Consider the following 9,181-nt stretch of genomic DNA (forward strand, 5'->3'; position numbering starts at 1 on the left):
GCACAAGATTTTAATGGAGGAGCTTTACAAGCCAACAATTGAGCACCAAAGAAGATTAAATCCAGCGATGAAGGAAATAGTGAGAGCTGAAATTTTGAAGCTCCTTAATGCTGGAATTATATATGCTATTTCAGATAGTTCATGGGTAAGTCCAGTGCAAGTTGTACCAAAGAAGGGTGGAATGACGGTAGTGAAAAATGACAATAATGAGTTCATTCCTGCAAGAACGGTCACGGGATGGCGTGTATGCATGGATTACCGCAAGTTGAATAAAGCAACAAGGAAGGATCATTTTCCACTTCCATTCATTGATCAGATGTTGGATCGATTGGCTGGGTACTCCTACTATTGTTTTTTGGATGGTTATTCGGGGTATAATCAGATTGCTATAGCTCCTGAAGATCAGGAGAAGACTACATTCACATGCCCCTATGGGACGTTTGCTTTTAGGAGGATGCCCTTTGGATTGTGCAACGCCCCTGCGACATTTCAACGTTGCATGATGGCTATCTTTTCTGACATGGTGGAAGATATAATGGAAGTATTTATGGATGACTTTTCAGTTTTTGGTACATCTTTTGATCATTGTTTGCATAACTTAGCTCTTGTTTTGCAGAGATGTGAAGATAAGAATCTGGTCCTAAACTGGGAGAAGTGCCATTTCATGGTTCAAGAAGGGATCGTGCTGGGCCATAGAGTGTCATCCAAAGGAATTGAGGTGGATCGAGCCAAAATTGCAACTATAGAGAAACTACCACCTCCAAAGAATGTGAAGGGAATCAGAAGTTTTCTGGGACATGCGGGATTTTATAGAAGATTTATTAAGGATTTCTCTAAACTCACTAAACCTTTATGTAATCTTCTTGAGAAAAATTCTGCATTTGACTTTGATGTTGTTTGTTTGCAGGCCTTTAATGCACTCAAGGAGAAGCTAATTTCAGCACCAATTGTGATTGTGCCTGATTGGAGTCAACCTTTTGAAATTATGTGCGATGCAAGTGACTTTGCAATTGGAGCAGTGTTGGGGCAAAGGCGAGACAAGCTATTTAGAGCCATCTATTATGCAAGCCGGACATTGAATGAAGCTCAGTTAAATTATACAACAACTGAGAAGGAGATGCTTGCCGTGGTGTTTGCTTGTGACAAATTTCGGTCCTACCTCATTGGGACAAAGGTGATAGTGTTCACTGATCATGCAGCACTTCGCTATTTGTTTGGCAAGAAGGATGCTAAGCCTAGGCTAATTCGTTGGATCCTCCTTCTTCAAGAATTTGATTTGGAGATTCGCGACAAGAAGGGAAGTGAAAATTTAGTGGCTGACCATCTCTCTCGGTTAGAGCAAGAGGAAGAAAGACTAGATTCAGTGGTCCAAGAGGCATTCCCTGATGAGCAGTTGTTTGCATGTGAGATCAAGCTTCCGTGGTATGCTGATATTGTTAATTATCTAGCTTGTAAGGTTTTACCACCTGATCTTACTTACCATCAACGTAAGAAATTTTTGCATGATGTGAATCACTATATTTGGGATGAGCCTTTGTTGTTCAAAAGATGCCCCGATCAAATCATGAGAAGATGTGTGCCGGAAGAAGAGATGCAAGACATCCTCCATCATTGTCATTCCTCATCATATGGAGGACACTTTGGAGCCACCCGTACAGCAGCTAAAGTACTTCAAAGTGGGTTCTTTTGGCCTTCCATTTTTCGTGATAGTTACACTTTGGTGAAAACTTGTGACCGGTGCCAACGTATGGGAAATATTTCAAGGCGTCATGAGTTACCATTGAAAGGTATCTTAGAAGTTGAGTTGTTTGATGTTTGGGGAATAGATTTTATGGGGCCCTTTCCTCCTTCTTTTGGTTTTGCATATATCTTGCTAGCAGTTGACTTTGTGTCAAAATGGGTGGAAGCAATTGCTACAACAACAAATGATGCAAAGGTAGTGCTCAAATTTCTGCACAAGAACATATTCACAAGATTTGGCACTCCACGAGCTATTATTAGTGATGAAGGGACTCACTTTTGCAACAAGTTATTTGAGAATCTTCTGTCTAAATATGGTGTGAAGCACAAGATAGCACTTGCTTACCATCCTCAAACTAATGGTCAAGCTGAAATTTCAAATAGAGAGATCAAGAACATCCTTGAGAAGACGGTCAAAATCAATAGAAAGGATTGGGCGAAGAAGCTTGATGATGCTTTGTGGGCATACCGTACAGCTTTTAAAACACCTATCGGGATGTCTCCATACCGATTAGTGTTTGGAAAGGCATGTCATCTTCCTGTAGAGTTGGAGCATAGAGCTTATTGGGCTGTGAAAAAGTTTAACTTTGATTTGAAGGCAGCAGGTGAAAAGCGACTTCTTCAATTGAATGAGATGGAAGAGTTTCGGAATGATGCATATGAAAATGCCAAGTTCTATAAAGAAAGGACGAAGAAGTGGCATGATAAACAGATTCTTAGGCGAGAGTTTGCTCCAGGACAACAAGTTTTACTCTTCAATTCACGACTCAAACTCTTTCCGGGAAAGTTGAAATCAAGATGGACGGGACCTTATACAATTCATGAAATTTCCTCTTTTGGAGCAGTAGATTTGAAGGACAAGACTGGGAACATTTTCAGAGTTAATGGTCAGAGATTGAAGCACTACTATGGAGAGCAAATGGAGAGGAACTATGCATTTATTCCTCTTGGAGATCCTAATTGATGATCATTGAAAAGTCTGGCTGTAGACTTTAAAACAAGCGCTTATGGGAGGCAACCCATATATCTATCTTTCTTTCTTTCATTTATTTTATTATCTTTATTTATTTAAGTTTTAATAAATTAATTTTTGATGCAGGTATTTAGCAAGAATAAAGAGCTGGAAAATTTTAAAACCTCGGAAGGTTCACCATGAAACCAGGGAAGTTCCTTTATTTCTTCAATCCTTTTTACTTTTACATCACAATGAGGACATTGTTTAGTTTAAGTTTGGGGGTGTAAACTCCTATAATCATTTGATCCTCTTGTTTTCTAAGTCTTGGGTTGTTGATGGGTTGTTTGAGTCTCTTACCAAGCATGCATTGGAGTAAGATTGAATTCTCTATGACTCTGAAATTTGTGATTGAAGATGGTTTTGAGAAAAATTTTCAAAAATTTCTTTTATGTCAAGTGAAGTTTTGTGGGTACTTTGGTTTAAATCTTTGACCTTGAACACAATTGAGCACATAGTCGTTTTTCTCTTATTCCATTTTGCTTATGAAGAGAAGAAGTTGAATTAATTGAAAGAGGGAGGTTCGATTTTGCTTTGCTCTAGAATCCGTTGATGGGTCCTTGAGGCGAAATCCTAGTTGAGACCAAATATTAGAGAAATGATCTAGGCATTTCTTTGGCATAACCAAAAAGCTTTCCCAGCCGTCCTAAATGTCATGCCATCATTACATGGTGTGTTTCCATAGTCAACCCCCTTGAGCCTTCATGAGCCTTTATTGATTCTTTAAACTACATAAACCATGCCCGCTCTAAGCCTGAAAAACAATGAATCTACCGTTGATAGTTTGAGAAAATACTTTGGTGGAGAGTTACATTTAAAAGAGAAAATTGGTTCCATTATGAAAAGTATTATGTTTGCTCTGTTTGATCAAAGAAAAAGAAGAAGAAGAAAGGAAGTGTTAAAAAAAAAAAAAAAAAAAAAAAAAAAAAAAAAAAAAAACAGAAAAAAGAGAAGAAGAGGAAAAAGAAAAAGAAAAGAAAAGAAAAAGAAGTCGCCAAGCAAAATGTGAATTACCTCAAATTTTGTTAAGGGTAGTGTTGGTATTACATCAGTGATTACAGTAATTTTAATGCCACAAGTATGAGCATATTGCCAAGAAAGAGCTATGATTTGAATCATGTGAGTTTCTCTTTTAATGTTCTTTTCACTAAGTATTTTTCCAGTTTGTTTAATCTCCCATATCCAGTTCTTTCTTAACCCTCACCCTGTGGCCTATCATTACAACCTTAATAAAGACCTTTTGATCTTTGATTTTGGTGTTGACTACATTAGTGGAGAGGATTTCTGAAAATTGGACTTATGGGGTTAAGTTTTAAGAGAATTCTTTTGATTTTAGTTGTTCTACTTTTATCTGAGTTTGCAGGTGGTTTGAGGTTAAATTGACTATATCACACACCCACTCAAGGTCTTAGCTTTAGGTTGAAGTAAACGCCTAACTCTTGCTTGACAAATTGCAAAATTTTTGATTGATTTTCTTGCTATCTTTGATGTTAAAAGAGTAAGATACTAGAGATGAAATCTAAATTCATAAAAGCTTGGTGAATGATGATACTTCTCTTTGGGGTCGAGTTGATATTGCCTAAACTATCATTTGTTTTTCTTTTTGTTTGAGGACAAACAAAGTTGTAAGTTTGGGGGTATTTGATGGATTGCAAAATTTCATATTGCAGATTTTACAAGTTCGCTCGAGCGGAGGCTTTTGGCCGCTCGAGCGAATTCAGGCAGATTCAAACGCTCGACTGCCGCTCGACAGGGAGCTCGAGCAGGTTGCTGAAAAACGAAGATCGCTCGAGCGGAGACATTGGCCGCTCGAGCGAAATCAGGCAGAGTCGAACGCTCGATGTGCGCTCGATAGGACGCTCGAGCGAAATCAGGCAGAGTCGAACGCTCGACGCGCGCTCGACACCCCGCTCGAGCGAACATCGTATTTTGACAGATTTTAGGTTTTCCGCCGTGGGACCATATAAAAGGCCATTCTTCACTCTAGAGCCGCGGTTTTTGACTGGAGAACACTCTTTGGGAGAGAAAAACATAGCTAGAGGGATTCAAATCATTTGTTTTGGAGATGGAATTCCAATTTATTGCACGTACGTTGGATTCATACACGAGCACGGACGGTAGAAAGGCGTTGGATCGTTCTCTTGAGCTTTTGACGACCAGTTGAGGCTGCAAGGAGGATTTTTCAGTGTTTATTTTCTTCTTCCTATCTTCTCAGAACAATTATGGTGAATTCGTTTATGTTGAATTCCAATTCTAGTATGAGCTAAATTTTCTTCTTTCTAGGAAAACGATGTAACCTAATTCTGAACTATGCTTGTTTGTCCATGCTAATTTAATGCAATTCTCTCTTTGTTTATCTGATTTATTCTGAGTTTAATGCTTCTAATTAACTGGCCATTGATTAGATGATTATTAATCTTGTGATTTGCTATCGAAAGAGGGAATCATAGGGTAGATCTTGGATATTTCAGCATAGGTAAGTATAGAGATCGAAAGACTTGTATGAACCTGTGTAGTAATTAAATCATTGGTCTTATTGCGTTCTTGATTATTTAATTTGCATACTCTTGTGTGAATTGATAAACTAGAATCAATTCCAATTGACTATCGAAAGAGGCTTTTGGATGAATTAGAGAATTGCTAATAGACAAAAGAGGTTTAAGTTAAATTAGCTGGATGAGAAAAGCATAGTGAAGAATTATGGTGAAATCGATTTCCTAGAAGTTTTCTTCCCTATTGAATTTGATCTTCAAATATCAGTTTTACTTTCTTTGCTTATTTCTCTTGAGTTGATCTAGTTTTATTTGCTACTACAAAAACCTTAGTGATTCCTCTAGATAAAATTGAGATTAGCATAATTTTGGTATTTGGCAAGAGTAAGGTACCAATCCCTGAGGACGATACTCTTCTTATTACTTTACTATAAAACTACGATACTGTGCACTTGCAGTTTTGCACCGGTCAGTAACATACAATATTTCATAACATGGTATCATATGTAACAGAAAACACACTTAATATGACATACTTGTAATAGTGAACACGACATGACATACATGTAATAGAAGGCATATTTAACATGATGTACTTGCAATGTATAATAATAAGTGACAGAATATCTTGTGTAATAGATGAAAACTCATGACAGAATAAATTCTGTGTAATATACAAATATGTGATAACTTGGCATGGCATGGCATATATGATAACACACATACATACACTGTAGTTCCTTTACTTAGCACACATATACAGTAAACTCCTAGTAAGTTAAAAGCTAACTTTCTCAATCTCCGCGTTTCTTATGAAAGTTCAAGCGCGATCACGAGAAACTGTAATTAGTGATTCTAAAAGTTATAATTAAATCACTAGTAATTTGAAATATGGAAAAATACTAACTTAAGAGTAAAATTTCCATTTTACCCTCTACATGTGAGAAAATGATCATTTAACCTCTAACTTAAGGGTTTTGCATGCTAACTCCAAAAGTGACCAAAATTTACATGCCTCATGTAAATTTTATCCTAAACTCAAATATAAATTTAGAAAAATTTAAAACTAATCACAACTATTAAAATTTCATAGGGCCGAAATTCCCATATGCTATTTCCATTGATTTTTGTTTATAACTTGTTTTGATTAACCTTTTGATCTATGATTTATAAAGATGTGATCTTCAAACCAAACCATCACATGATTTAAAAAGATGTCCTAAAACATATATAAGCTTCTAATTCAAGATCACATGGTTAAACATTAACCAAAACATAAATTGAGCCAAGAACATCCACACTTTGGCCTATCAAAATATCTCTTTGCATAATATTTTATATCTTTGAAACTCACATCAAATATCTTCAAAATAATATTCTAACATGAATATAAGAGGCTTAGGATCCTCCAATAAAATTATCAAAGCCATTGAAATAGGTTTAAACCACCAAAGATTTAAACTTTCTCAAAACAGAAACTGTTTTTCCTCTTCCAGTTTCTAAGTTTCTAGATCTAAGAAAATCTTTCATCAAAACCTTTAATCATGCAACAAATCCTCAAAACAATAATCATATACATATTTTAACAATACTTTATAAAAATTTCGGACCAAGATCTATCCATTAGCTTGGTCAAAAACTCCAAAATACAACATATTCTCCAATTTATCTCTCAGAATGACCTGTATAGAGTTTAAACAATATTTGACTAAATGAATGATCTTAAAATGGAACAAATAAGCTATCCACATAAACTAGACTAAAAAAGAAATAACTTGTATGAAGGAAGCTTTATGATAAAACACTTATAAAAGCTTCGAAATGGGTATGCAAAAGAATACCTAAAAGCTGTCTGAGAGAATGTTTGGTATTCTTTCAATAAAAGGTGTAAAGGAAGATGATTTCATGGGGAGTGGGCTAGAGATATTTATGCATAAGATATGGAAAAGGATGAGGCTGAAGTGAGGGTTGAGTGTTGGCATTTCTTACCCAATAATATCCACAAAATCAGCTCAAGATATTTTCTAAAGGTGGAGTGTAGACTTGGAAGAGTGAGGTGGCTAAGATCTTTCCATGTGTCCAATTAAAACTTTTCTAACTATCTCCAATAATCAAAAACACACTTCTGATACCATAGTGAATAATAACACTAACTATGTGGTTTAGACTAAAACCTATACGATTAATAGATTCGTGAAAACTTATAGGGTCTTCACAAGATTCCTAAAGCCAATAGAAATTTCACCATTGAATTTCTAGTGGGCTATTACACACACACTTTCACTCTAGAAACTAAGATTTTTGATAGGCTCCGAGGTGGACCTAGTCATAAAGATCCGTTGCAAGTTCTAGATGGGCTATTACAAGATCGAGAGCTAAGAAGAGCAAGGAAGCAATGAAAAGATTGGTGCAATCCACTTGATACGTGTCTAGCAAGAGCCCAACATTCAAGATGGGCTTAAAGGAAGAAAATTCAGTTTCATTCATGTGATACAACAAGTTATGGAAGACATGACTTGGGCCTATTGTTATTGAAGGCCTTGGACTTGTTTATTTCATTAAAATGGCTTATTTTATTAGTCATAGGAATTAATCTAGAATAATTAGGCTTGGGGGATATCCAGCCCACACATATGTCTTATTTCAAATGAACTAGGTTTTTTGGGAAGGCCTTGTATTTTGGCTAAGGACATATTTGGAAAGTTATTATTTTATTTGAACTATGATTTTAGAAGTTAATGTAGCGCGACACTATTTATGCTACAATACCACGGCACTATTCACTTAGGGTTTTGGGGGATTGTTTATTTAAACATCTTGTAGCCTCATTTGATGAGGTCAGACAATATATGAAAGTTTATGAAATTGATTAATTTTATTCATTGTGAGTTGAGTTTATCTTCTCTTATTCTTGATTGAACGTTTGAACTTATCAAAGGTAAATCACAACCTTTGTGATGTTCCTCCTTTGTAATCTGGGTTCTCGAGACATGTTCTTCAACGGGTCTAGATTTTAATATAATCTAGGTTATTGAAACAAGTTCCTCAACGGGTCTAGATTCTTCCATCTAATTGATTTGAGTTTGGCTTTCTTGAAATGATGGCACCAAGATGGACCTAGTCTTAAAGATTCGTTGCAAGTTCCAGATAGGCCAATTACAAGATCAAGGGCTAAGAAGATCAAAGAGGCAATACAAGGATTGGTGCAAAACACTTGGGATGAAGCTAGCAAGAGCCCAACACTCAAGATGGGCTAGAAGTAAGGAGAAACAGTTTTGATCAAATTGATGCACGCTATGGAAAAGAGCAACATGATTTAAAGGCATTCAATTTAGTTAATTCAAATAAAGGACTTATTTTATTAGTTTAGAATAACTGGGTTTATAATGAGAAGGACTTAAAGGCATGTTGGGAAAGTAATTATTTTGTTGAACTAGGGTTTCAAGGGGTTATTGTAGCCGAGTTACTGTAGCACGGCTCTGTAGCCACGGGCACTATTCACTCAGGGGCATTTTTGGAAGATGAGGCTACCTAGGGTTTTGTGAGGTTTTAGTTTAAATAGTCTTTGTTGCCTCATTTTAGACAAGATATGAAAGTTTATGAATTTTATTCATTGTGAGTTGAGTTTATCTCCTCTTGTTCTTGATTGAAAGTTTGAACTTATCAAAGGTAAATCATAACCTTTGTGGCGTTCCTCCTTTGTAATTTGGGTTCTTGAGACAGGTTCTTCAATAGATATAGATTTTAATATAATCTAGGTTCTTGAAACGAGTTCTTAACGGGTCTAGATTCTCCACCCAGTGACTTAATTTTGGCTTTCTTGAGTGAGTTTTTCAAATTGATTGTGGGTTCAAGGGAGTCCAATTGTTTTATTTGAACTACGATTTTAGAAGTTACTGTAGCGTGGTTCTATTGAAGCTATAGTACCTGCGGTAAT

Source organism: Carya illinoinensis, chromosome 9 (assembly GCF_018687715.1).
Source record: "Carya illinoinensis cultivar Pawnee chromosome 9, C.illinoinensisPawnee_v1, whole genome shotgun sequence".
Taxonomy (NCBI): domain Eukaryota; kingdom Viridiplantae; phylum Streptophyta; class Magnoliopsida; order Fagales; family Juglandaceae; genus Carya; species Carya illinoinensis.